Below are 13,205 nucleotides of genomic sequence, written 5' to 3'. Positions count from 1 at the left end.
CGTTTTATTAGCAGCCATGTACAGGATCAAAGGCTCTTTATCTATATGAGCAGCTAGGACGGGCAGCTCAGCTAATTGTTTCTTGAGGGCCTCAAACGCTTCATCAGCAGCATCGCTGTAGACGAAGTAGTCCGTCTTCTTCATCATTTCGTACAGAGGAATTGCCTTGTCTCCTAGGCGACTTATGAACCGGATCAAAGCCGCAATATGACCCGCCAGACGCTGAACGTCATTGACACACGCCGGCTTAGAAAGTGAAGTGATGGGCTTTATCTTCTCCGGGTGAGCTTCAATGCCCCGCTCCGAAACCAGAAACCCTAGCAGTTTACCTGCTAGCACACCAAAGACACACTTGGCCGGGTTAAGTATCATTTTGTAGACCCAGAGTTTGTCAAAAGTTTCCTTCAAAACATCAAGAATAGTCTCCTTCTTCCTTGACTTGACCAGAATATCATCCACATTAGCGTGAATGTTGTGTCCAATCTGACTGGGAAAGCAATTCTGAACACAACGCTGATAAGTCGCTTGGGCACTCTTGAGCCCAAAAGGCATAGAAACATAGCAAAAAGCCCCAAAATGTGTGATGAAGGACGTCTTCTCTTGGTCTTTAACTACCATCTTAATCTGATGATAGCCACAATAAGCATCCAGGAAGCATAGACTCTCACAACCCGCCGTTGCATCAATGATTTGGTCGATACGGGGGAGGGCAAACGGATCAGCTGGACAAGCTTTGTTGAGATATGTGTAGTCAACACATATACGCCATGTGTTGTTCTTCTTGAGTACAAGCATGGTGAATTATCTCGGAACACCCGACATGTCAGAAGGTTTCCATGCAAAGATGTCCCGATTCTCACGGATGAACTCGATGAGCGCGCTTTCCTATTTAGGATCCATATTAGCCCCCACAGTGAACTGCTTAGATGAGTCGCCAGGGACAAAATCAACTTGCTTGGTGTCATCAACCGACCTAAACTTCAACAAAGGGTCCTGCTCAGTAGTGGGCTTCTTCAGAGGGGTCATATCAGTCGGGTCAATATTATCCTTATAAAACTTAAGCTCCTCAGTAGCACAAGATGACTCTGCATAAGATGCATCTCCTTCCTCACATTCCAAGGCAACTTTTCGATCACCATGGACCGTAATTGTCCCTTTTCGCCCTGGCATCTTGAGTTGTAAATAGACATAACAAGGGCGAGCCATGAACTTAGCGTAAGCCGGGCGTCCGAACAAAGCATGATACAGGCTCTTGATTTTTACCACTTCAAACCACAACGTCTCTGCTCTGTAATCATAGTCATCACCAAAGGCTACTTCCAGGGCAATTTTCCCACAGGATACGCCGACTTACCAGGCACCACACCATGGAAGACTGTGGAAGACAGCTTAAGATTCTTGTCAGCTAAATTCATCCGGCGAAAAGTGTCATAATACAAGATGTTGATACTACTGCCACCATCCATAAGCACCTTAGTGAATTTATAGCCACCAACTTGAGGGGCCACCACAAGGGCTAAATGACTCGGACCATCTCAAATACTGCAGAACAACTGGCTCTACCACATGAACCGCCCGCTTATGAACCTTCTGATCCCGATTGCAAAGACTTGTGGTGAACACATGGTATTGGCCACCATTGAGCTACTTTGGATTACTATGATATCCTGACTGATTACCTTGTTGCTAGTTACCTTGACCAGACTATTAGTTATGACCACTCAGGTTACCTTGACCATGATAGCCAGAATTTGAGCTGCCGCCACGAAAGCCGGACCCCTGCGAACCGGATCCTGACCCGCTGGGCGGCCCATTGTTATTGCCATGATTCTGACTCAGGCTGTAATTCCTGAACTCTCACATAACCCAACAATCCTTCCAAGCATGAGTGGATGGCTTGTTGCGAAGACTGTGTTTCGGGCATGGGTCATTAAGCACTGCCTCAAGCCTAAAAGGCTTTGCACTGCCAAAGGGCGGCTTACCATTACCATTGCGGCGCTGGTTCTTGTACCCAGTGTTGGTGTTAGCTACTAGACCTGACCCGTTGTCGGGGTGTCTGCGCTTACCACCATTACCCTGGTTGTTTTCATTATGCCCTACCACCTTCTGCTACTGACTCTTGCCATTGCCATTCTTCTTGCCCTTGTCGCACTTCTCGTCATCAGATCTAGGGTATTTTGTATTATCCGAGTCTGCAAACTTAATGAGAGCCTCCATGAGTTAGCCCATGTCATTACAATAATGCTTAAGCCAACCAAGCTTTTGCTTAAGGGGAACAAAGTGACAGTTCTTCTCTAAGATTAGGACTTCCCGACCCGCCGCAATACTATCTGATGAGTGAATAATAGCAGAGACCCGCCGGACCCAATGGTGGGCCGACTCATCCTCGTGCTGCACATAGCAATCTAGATCAAAAATCGTCAGAGGCTACTTGCATGTCACTTGAAAGTTCTTGACGAAACGCGCTTTCAATTCTGCCCATGAGCTGACGGAATTAGGAGGTAACCCTTTTAACTATGTGCGAGCTGGCCCATCCAACATCATAGTAAAGTATTTGGCATAGACCACATCATTGACATCCAACATCTCCATGGCTAACTCATAACTTTAGTTCCAGCCCTTTGGAGGAAGATCAGCTGTATAATTAGGAACTTTGCGAGGACCCTTGAAATCCTTTGGCAGACGTTCATTATGCAAAGCCGGTACTAAACACGGCACTCCAACCGTCCAGGAAATCGTCTCAGCTCCTACTAAGGCTGAAGGGGTCACCAGAGGCTGCTGATAAGCCCCCTGTTGGGCCGCCGCTGCCGCTTCATGATGAGCTCTAGCGTCATCCACAATCGTTAGCATTGACCCCCCGTTATCATCGCGGGGCAGGTTATCATCACAAGGCAGGTTATCATCACAAGGCAGGTTATGACGTCGTTCGTTGCTGGAAACTGTCGGTGACTCAACATGCTTGTTGTAACTTTGAGTCGGACGGGAGTCGAGTGCACATGATCACGGCTGTATGAATAAGCCACTTGTTGTGCCACAGCCGTTTGTAAGAGCTCAACAGCGTTCTGGGTTTCCACCTCAACTAGTGACTCGCCGTCGATCAGAATAGCCACCAGCCGGGTCGCTACCACTAACATGTTGTCCACTGATACGTCTCCAATGTATCTATAATTTTTAATTGTTCCATGCTTTTATATTACCTGTTTTGGATGTTTATGGGCTTTACTTTATACTTCTATATCATTTTTGGGACTAACCTACTAACCAGAGGCCCAGCCCGAATTGTTGTTTTTTTGCCTATTTCAGTGTTTCGAAGAAAAGGAATATCAAACGGAGTCCAAACGGGATCAAACCTTCAGGAGCGATCTTTTTGGAACAAGCGCAATCCACGGGACTTGAAGTGGAAGTCAAGCAAGAGAGGAGGCGGCCACGAGGGTGCCCGGCGCACCCCTATGGGTGGGCGCGTCCCCCCCCCCCACGCTCGTGGGCCCCTCAAGCGTCCACCGACCTACTTCTTCCTCCTATATATACCCACGTACCCCGAAAACATCTAGGAGCACCATGAAAAACTATTTCCACCACCGCAACCTTCTGTATCCGCGAGATCCCATCTTGGAGCCTTCACCGGCGCTCCGTCGGAGGGGGAATCGACCATGGAGGGCCTCTACATCATCTCCAAGGCCTCTCCAACGAGTTGTGAGTAGTTTACCACAAACCTTCGGGTCCATAGTTATTAGCTAGATGGCTTCTTCTCTCTCTTTGAATCTCAATACAAAGTTCTCCTCGACCTTCTTGGAGATCTATTCTATGTAACTCTTTTTGTGGTGTGTTTGTCGAGATCCGATGAATTGTGGGTTTATGATCAAGTTTATCTATGAGAAATATTTGAATCTCCTCTAAATTCTTTTATGTGTGATTAAGTTATCTTTGCAAGTCTCTTCGAATTATCAGTTTGGTTTGGCCTACTAGATTGATCTTTCTTGCAATGGGAGAAGTGCTTAGCTTTGGGTTCAATCTTGCGGTGTCCTTTCCCAGTGACAGCAGGGGAAGCAAGGCACGTATTGTATTGTTGCCATCGAGGATAAAAAGATGGGGTTTATATCATATTGCATGTGTTTATCCCTCTACATCATGTCATCTTTCTTAATGTGTTACTCTGTTCTTCATGAACTTAATACTCTAGATGCAGGCAAGAGTCGGTCGATGTGTGGAGTAATAGTAGTAGATGCAGGCAGGAGTCGGTCTACTTGTCACGGACGTGATGCCTATATACATGATCATGCCTAGATAATCTCATAACTACGCGCTTTTCTATCAATTGCTCGACAGTAATTTGTTCACCCACTGTAATACTTATGCTATCTTGAGAGAAGCCACTAGTGAAACCTATGGCCCACGGGTCTATCTTTTATCATATAAGTTTTCAATCTACTTCTATTTGCATCTTTTACTTTCCAATCTATATCATAAAAATACCAAAAATATTTATCTTATCATATTATCTCTATCAGATCTCACTTTCGCAAGTGGCCATGAAGGGATTGGCATCCCCTTTATTTTGTTGGTCGCGAGGTTCTTGTTCGTTTGTGTAGGTGCGTGGGACTTTTGAGAAGCCTCCTACTGGATTGATACCTTGGTTCTCAAAAACCGAGGGAAATACTTACGCTACTTTGCTGCATCACCCTTTCCTCTTCAAGGAAAACCAATGCAAGCTCAAGAAGTAGCAAGAAGGATTTCTGGCGCCGTTACCGGGGAGGTCTTCGCTCAAGTCAAGACATACCAAGTACCCATCACAAACTCATCTCTCTCGCATTACATTATTTTCCATTTGCCTCTCGTTTTCCTCTCCCACACTTCACCCTTGCCGTTTTATTCGCCCTCTCTTTCCCAATCTCATCTCTCTTTCGCTTGCCTTTTTGTTTGCTTGTGTGTTGGATTGCTTGTCGCGATGGCGCAAGATAATACCAAATTGTGTGACTTTTCCAATACCAATAATAATGATTTCCTTAGCACTCTGATTGCTCCTCTTAATGATGTTGAGTCTTGTGAAATCAATGCTGCTTTGCTGAATCTTGTTATGAAAGATCAATTCTCCGGCCTTCCTAGTGAAGATGTCGCTACCCATCTAAACAACTTTGTTGATTTGTGTGAGATGCAAAAGAAGAAAGATACGGATAATGATATTGTTAAATTAAAGTTATTTCCGTTTTCACTTAGAGATCGTGCTGAAATTTGGTTTTCGTCTTTGCCTAAGAATAGTATTGATTCATGGAATAAGTGCAAAGATGCTTTTATCTCTAAGTATTTTCCTCCCACTAAGATCATCTCTCTTAGGAATGATATTATGAATTTTCAACAACTTGATCATGAGCATGTTGCCTAATCTTGGGAAACAATGAAATTAATGATTTGCAATTGCCCTACTCATGGTTTGAACTTATGGATGATCATACAAAATCTTTATGCCGGATTGAATTTTGCTTCTAGAAATATTTTAGATTCGGCCGCGGGAGGTACTTTTATGGAAATCACCTTAGGAGCAGCTACTAAACTCCTTGATAACATTATGGCTAATTATTCTCAATGGCACACCGAAAGATCTACTAGTAAAGAAGTGCATGCTATAGAAGAAATTAATGTTTTGTGTGGAAAGATGGATGAACTTATGAAATTGTTTGCTACTAAGAGTGCTCCTATTGATCCTAATGATATGCCTTGGTCTACTTTGATTGAGAATAATAATGAATCTATGGATGTGAATTTTGTTGGTAGGAATTTTGGTATCAATGCTTATAGAGGAAACTTTAATCCTAGACCGTTCCCTAGTAATTCCTCTAATAATTATGGTAATTCCTACAACAACTCTTATGGAAATTTTATTAAGATGCCCTCTAATTTTGAGAATAGCGTTAAAGAATTTATGATCTCTCAAAAGAATTTTAATGCCTTGCTTGAAGAAAAATTGCTTACAGTTGATGATTTGGCTAGGAACGTTGATAGGCTTTCGCTTGATGTTGATTCTTTGAAACTTAGATCTACTCCTCCTAAGCATGATATCAATGAGTCTCTCAAACTATGAGAATTTCCATTGATGAGTGCAAAGAAAGAACCGCTAGGTTGTGTGCTAAGAAAGATTGCTTTCTAAAAGCATGTTCTTCTTGTTTCAATGAAAATAATGATGAAGATATAAAAGTTATTGATGTATCCCCTATTAAATCCTTGTTTTGCAATATGAATCTTAATAATAATGGGACTAGAGATGAGTCAACTTTAGTTAAAAGGCGTCCCAATGATTCGGAGTTTTTAGATCTTGATGCTAAATTTGGTAAAAGTGGGATTGGAGAGGTCAAGACTTTAAATAGCATTGAACCCACTATCTTGGATTTCAAGAAATTTGATTATGATAATTGTTCTTTAATATATTGTATTTCCTTGTTGCAATCCGTGTTGAATTCTCCTCATGCTTATAGTCAAAATAAAGCTTTTACCAAACATATAGTTGATGCCTTGATGCAATATTATGAGGAAAAACTTAATTTGGAAGTTTCAGTACCTAGAAAACTTTATGATGAGTGGGAACCTACTATAAAGATTAAAATTAAAGATCATGAGTGCTATGTTTTGTGTGATTTGGGTGCCGGTGTTTCCACGATTCTGAAAACTTTATGTGATATTCTAGGTTTCCATGATCTTGATGATTGCTCTTTAAACTTGCACCTTGCGGATTCCACCATTAAGAAACCTATGGGAAGGATCAATGATGTTCTTATTGTTTCAAATAGGAATTATGTGCCTATAGATTTTATCGTTCTTGATATAGATTGCAATCTTTCATGTCCTATTATTCTTGGTAGACCTTTCCTTAGAACGATTGGTGCAATTATTGATATGAAGGAAGGGAATATTAGATTCCAATTTCCATTAAGGAAAGGCATGGAACACTTCCCTAGAAAGAAAGTTAAATTACCTTATGAATCTATCATGCGAGCTACTTATGAATTGAATGCCAAAGATGGCACTACTTAGATCTATCTTCGCTTTTATGCCTAGCTAGGGGCGTTAAACGATAGCGCTAGTTGGGAGGCAACCCAATTTTATTTCAGTTTCTTGCTTTTTGCTTATGCTCAGTAATAAATATTTCATCTAGATTCTGTTTAGATGTGTTTTTATGTTTTAATTAGTGTTTCTGCCAAGTAGAACCTATAGGATAACCTACAGTGATAGTTAATTTAATTCTGCTGAAAAAACAGAAACTTATGCATGCACGAAAATAATTTTAGTAATTCACAGAAATGTGCTTTTGCGTTGATTCTTTTTTCTGTATATCAATAGACAAACATCCGAGGACTTCCTATTTTCGTAGGATTTTTAGGGTTCTAGAAGTATTCTAGAGGTACAGATTGCTACAGACTATTCTGTTTTTGACAGATTTTGTTTTTCGTGTGTTGTTTGCTTATTTTGATGCATCTATGGCTAGTATCAAGGGGTATGAACCATAGAGAAGTTGGAATACAGTAGGTTTAACACCAATATAAATAAAGAATGAGTTCATTACAGTACCTTATGTGGTGGTTTTTCTTTCTTGCACTAACGGAGCTTATGAGATTTCTTGTTGAGTTTTGTGTTGTTAAGTTTTCAAGTTTTGGGTAAAGATTTGATGGACTATGGAATAAGGAGTGGCAAGATCCTAAGCTTGGGGATGACCATGGCACCCCAAGATATTCAAGGATAACCAAAAGCCTAAGCTTGGGGATGCCCCGGAAGGCATCCCCTCTTTCGCCTTCATCTATTGGTAACTTTACTTGGAGCTATATTTTTATTCGCCACACGATATGTGTTTTGCTTGGAGCGTCTTGTATGATATTAGTCTTTGCTTTTAGTTTACCACAATCATCCTTGCTGTACACACCTTTTGGGAGAAACCCACTTGATTTGGAATTTATTAGAATACTCTATGTGATTCACTTATATCTTTTGAGCTAGATAGTTTTGCTCTAGTGCTTCGCTTATATCTTTTAGAGCACGGCGGTGGCTTTATTTTGTAGAAATTGTTGATTTCTCTTGCTTCACTTATATTATTTTGAGAGTGTTTTAGAACAGCATGGTATTTTCTATGTTTATAAAATTGGTCCTAGAATGATGGGCATCCAAGTTGGGTATAATAAAAACTATCATAGGAAGTGAATTGGATGCTATGATCAATTTGATACTTGATAATTGTTTTGAGATATGGAGGTGGTGATATTAGAGTCATGCTAGTTGGGTGATTATGAATTCAAAGAATACTTGTGTTGAAGTTTGTGATTTCCGTTTCTTGAGGCTGAATCACTTCGCCGTTTCTTGAGGCTGAATCCGCTGGTGTTCTCCAGTAGCACCGAGCCGATAGTTGCAGATGATTGGCTCCGCAAGATGGGAAGGGAGTTGACCACTGCAGGATGCACAGATGCGGAGAAGGTGCGTTTTGCTGCACATCAGCATGATGGACCTGCAGCATCATGGTGGGAGAATTTCACAACCATGTATCCTATCGACACTGTCACATGGGATCAGTTTTAGCACGCTTTCCGTACTGCTCATGTTTCAGCAGGAGCTATGGCCATGAAGAAGTGTGATTTTTGCAACTTGCGCCAAGGAGGATGTACTGTTAGCCGGTATGTGGATGACTTTAGTAAGCTAGCATGTTATGCCCCAGATGACGTTGCTACGGATGCAGCTAAGCAGGAGAAGTTTTTGGAAGGACTGAATGATGAGCTGAGCATGCAGTTGATGGTAGCAAGCTTCAACAACTACCAGGAGTTGGTAGATAGAGCTCTTATGATTGAAGGGAAGCAGCAGCGGATTGACAACCGCAAGAAGAAGTATGGACAAGGTAAGTACAATTCTGGAGCTCAGCAGAAGCCTCGTTTTACCCCGAACTCAGGAGGACATTTTCAGCATACCCATGGAGGAGGTAGTTCGCACAACCATAGTGGCCCCAAGAATGGGAATGGGAATGGAGGGAGCAACGGACAGAACCGCGCCAGCCCATCAACACCAGCCAAGAGGGATTTGAGCCACATTACCTGCTACAAATGCCAGAAGACTGGACATTATGCCACTGAATGTCCTGAAGCGAAGAATGGAAACAACAATGGAAGCTCTGGGAAGAAGCCCAATCCTTTCAACAAAGGACAGGTGAACCACGTTAGCGTGGAGGAGGTTGAAGCCGAGCCAAATGCAGTAATAGGTAAGTTTTTTGTTAAGTCATTTACTGCAATCGTTCTTTTCGATACTGGTGCATCGCATTCATACATATCATGGGGATTTGTGGATAAGTATAAACTGCCAACCCAAGCCCTTAGGTCACCCATGTTAGTAACCTCGCCAGGAGCAGAGTATATGGCTAGTCTATGGTGTGATCGGTTACCATTAAGGTTTGGTAACTACGTGTTTCCCTCAGACCTAATAGTATTGGAATCACAAGGACTGGATGTGATATTAGGCATGGATTGGTTATCTAAGTATGGAGGGAACATTGAATGCGCCAGTAAGTCAATTTTTCTTACCACGCTAGAGGTAGAAGGATCAAATATGTATCCCGGCATGTGCCAAAGAGGACTCAAGTAAATTCCTTATCAGGAGTTGTACAGGAGGAAGTACCAGTGGTGAAGGATTTTCCTGACGTATTTCCAGAGGAGTTGCCAGGCATGCCACCAGATAGATACATTGAGTTTTTGATTGAGCTTTTGCCAGGCACAGGGCCGATATCTAAGAGATCGTACAAGATGCCGGCAAAAGATTTGGAGGAAATTAAGAAGCAGATTAAGGAGTTACTGGATAAAGGCTATATTCGCCCAAGTTCTTCACCTTGGGGATCGCCAGTGCTTCTAGTGGAGAAGAAGGATGGATCGTTAAGGATGGTTGTTGATTATCGAGGATTGAATGAAGTGACAATCAAGAACAAGTACCCACTGCTGATGATCAATGACTTGTTTGACCGATTGCAAGGAGCTAAGGTATTTTCCAAGATCGATTTGCGATCAGGATACCACCAGTTGAAGATTCGAGAGCAGGATATACCTAAGACGGCTTTTACCACCAGGTACGGGTTGTATGAGTATACCGTTATATCATTTGGTTTGACTAACGCACCTGCCTATTTCATGAACATGATGAACAAGGTGTTTATGGAGTTTCTAGATAAGTTCATCGTGGTGTTCATTGCTGATATTTTGGTCTACTCAAAGAATGAAGACGAGCATAAGGAGCATTTGCGTTTGGTACTGGAGAAGCTCAGAGAACATCAGTTATATGACAAGTTCCGCAAGTGTGAGTTTTGGTTGAAGGAAGTTGGATTCCTCGGACATGTTATATCCGGAGAAGGGATAGCAGTAGACCCCACCAAAGTTGTCACTGTGACAAATTGGGAAGCCCCAACAACAGTTGGAGAGATACGGAGTTTTCTTGGACTCGCAGGATACTACCGGAGGTTCATCGAGAATTTCTCGAAGATTGCAAAGCCCATGACGGAGTTGTTAAAGAAGGACACCAAGTTTGAATGGACAGAGGAATGTGAGGCCAGTTTCCAGGAGTTGAAGAAACGTTTGGTTACATCACCAGTGTTGATTCTGCCTGATCAACGCAAGGATTATGAAGTATATTGCGACGCTTCTCGTCGAGGACTTGGAGCAGTGCTTATGCAGGAGGGAAGAGTTGTTTCGTATGCCTCACGACACCTTAAGCCCCATGAGTTAAATTATGCCACCCATGATTTGGAGTTAGCAGCCGTAGTTCATGCCTTGAAGACATGGAGACATTTTCTCATTGGAAACCATTATGAGGTGTACACGGATCACAAGAGTTTGAAGTACATCTTCACTCAGAAGGAGTTGAATCTCAGGCAAAGGAGATGGTTGGAGCTCATCAAGGATTATGATATGAGATTGCATTATCACCCCGGAAAGGCTAACATAGTATCCGATGCGTTGAGCCGCAAGAGCCATGTCAACACACTCATGACCGGAGAGTTACCAAAGGAGTTAGTCGAGGATCTTTGTGAGCTATGTTTGGAGATAGTTCCAAGAGGCTATGTAGCAACATTAGAGATTCAGTCTACTTTGATGGATAAGATCAGAGAAGCTCAGAAGACTGACAAGGAGATTGCCGAGATAAAGGAGAAGATGAGCAAAGGAAAAGCTAAGGGATTTCATGAGGATGAGCACGATACCTTATGGTTTGAGGACCGCGTTTATGTGCCTAATGACCCGGAGATCAGGAAGTTGATTCTGCAAGAGGCCCATGATTCACCGTACTCGATTCACCCAGGGAATACCAAGATGTACCTGGATTTGAAGGACACTTTCTGGTGGACCGGAATGAAGAAGGATATTGCGGAGTATGTACCAGTATGTGATGTATGTCAGAGAATGAAGGCAGAGCATCAGAAGCCAGCAGGATTGCTACAGCCATTGCCGATACCCGAATGGAAGTGGGATAAACTCATGGATTTTATCACAGGATTTCCTAGGACTCGTTCAGGCTATGACTCGACATGGGTTTTAGTCGATCGTTTAACGAAGGTACCTCATTTCATCCCAGTGAAGACCACTTCCACCAGTGCTAAGTTGGCAAAGATATACATGACCAGGATCATATGTCTGCATGGAGTTCCGAGGAGCATTGTATCAGATAGAGGAACCCAGTTTACCTCAAAGTTCTGGAATCAGTTACACGAAACCTTGGGTACCAGGCTAGAGTTCAGTACAGCCTTTCACCCGCAGACAGATGGACAGACCAAGAGAGTCAACCGGATTCTGGAGGACATGCTAAGAGCTTGTGCGCTAGATTATGGATCTAGTTGGGACAACAATTTGCCATATGGGGAGTTCTCTTACAACAACAGTTATCAATCCAGTTTGAAGATGGCCCCTTTCGAAGCTCTGTATGGGAGGAGGTGCAGGGCACTGTTGTTGTGGAATGAAGTAGGAGACCGTCAGTTGTTTGGACCAGATTTAATTAAGGAGTCTGAACAGAAGGTGAAGTTCATTCGCGATAGGCTCAACGTAGCCCAGTCCAGGCAGAAGAGCTACGCAGATTCTAAACGCAAGGACACAGTTTACGAAGTCGGAGACAGAGTTTATCTTCGTGTATCTCCACTTCGAGGAGTTAAGTGCTTTGGAGTTAAGGGAAAGTTAGCGCCACGTTTTGTTGGACCATATAAAGTTTTGGAGCGTATGGGGGAAGTTGCTTACAAATTGGAATTGCCCGAAGGATTGTTAGGAGTTCACGATGTGTTCCACGTTTCCCAGTTGAAGAAGTGCCACGCCGAGATGGCTGATATACCGCTGAGAGATACCGTGCCACTGAAAGCGATTCAGTTGGATAGTGATTTGACCTATGAGGAGAAACCAGTCAAGATTCTCGAATATGTCAGCCGAGTCACTCGCAGCAAGGTTATCAAGTTTTGCAAAGTTCAGTGGAGCCACCATACAGAGGATGAAGCCACCTAGGAGCGAGAGGAAGATCTACTAAAGGACCACCCTCACCTATTTTCTAGCCAACCCGAATCTCGAGGGCGTGATTCATCTTAATGGGGGTAGGTTTGTAACATCCCAAATTTTCAATTTGGAATGTTATACATTAGTTCATCATTGCATATCATATTTTATTGCATTTTGGCTTGATCCTAAAAATTTTACGCAACTCAAGGACCCACGGAGAGAGTTGGGGATTTCGTTATTTTCATATTTGAGTTTTCTCAAATTTTGAAAATAGGATCATTTAATTTTAATTATTTTATCTTCAATTATTTATATTATAAAAATATGAGAGAGGGAAGAAAATGAATTTCCCAAAATAAAGAAATATTGAGGATTTAATAATAAAATCAAATAAGGTTTTATTTTGGAGTTTATCGCTATTTTATTTGAATTTAGGAAAAATGCGTGTTTTTCAAAATTGCATTTAGGCCCCAAATAAATGTTCATCTTGTCCTACTTGATTTTAAAAGTCGGGGAAAATTTATTTCGGGATTTTGAGAATTTCTTTTATTCGTTTTTCTGCACGTAATTATTTAAAAAAACTAACCGACCTACCCGGCCATGTCCGCCTAGGACTCTAGGCCCGGCCGGCCTTTATAAGCCGGGGGAAACCCGAGCCGCAGCCCAGCCCCCCCGAAACCCTAGCCCCAGCCGGACCCCGCTGCCGCCGCCGCCGCGACCCCGCCGCCC

The sequence above is a fragment of the Triticum dicoccoides genome, chromosome 4B (assembly GCF_002162155.2).
Source record: "Triticum dicoccoides isolate Atlit2015 ecotype Zavitan chromosome 4B, WEW_v2.0, whole genome shotgun sequence".
In the NCBI taxonomy this organism is placed as follows: Eukaryota; Viridiplantae; Streptophyta; class Magnoliopsida; order Poales; family Poaceae; genus Triticum; species Triticum dicoccoides.
The sequence above is the reverse complement of the archived record's forward strand: the minus strand, read 5'-3'. Positions refer to the sequence as shown.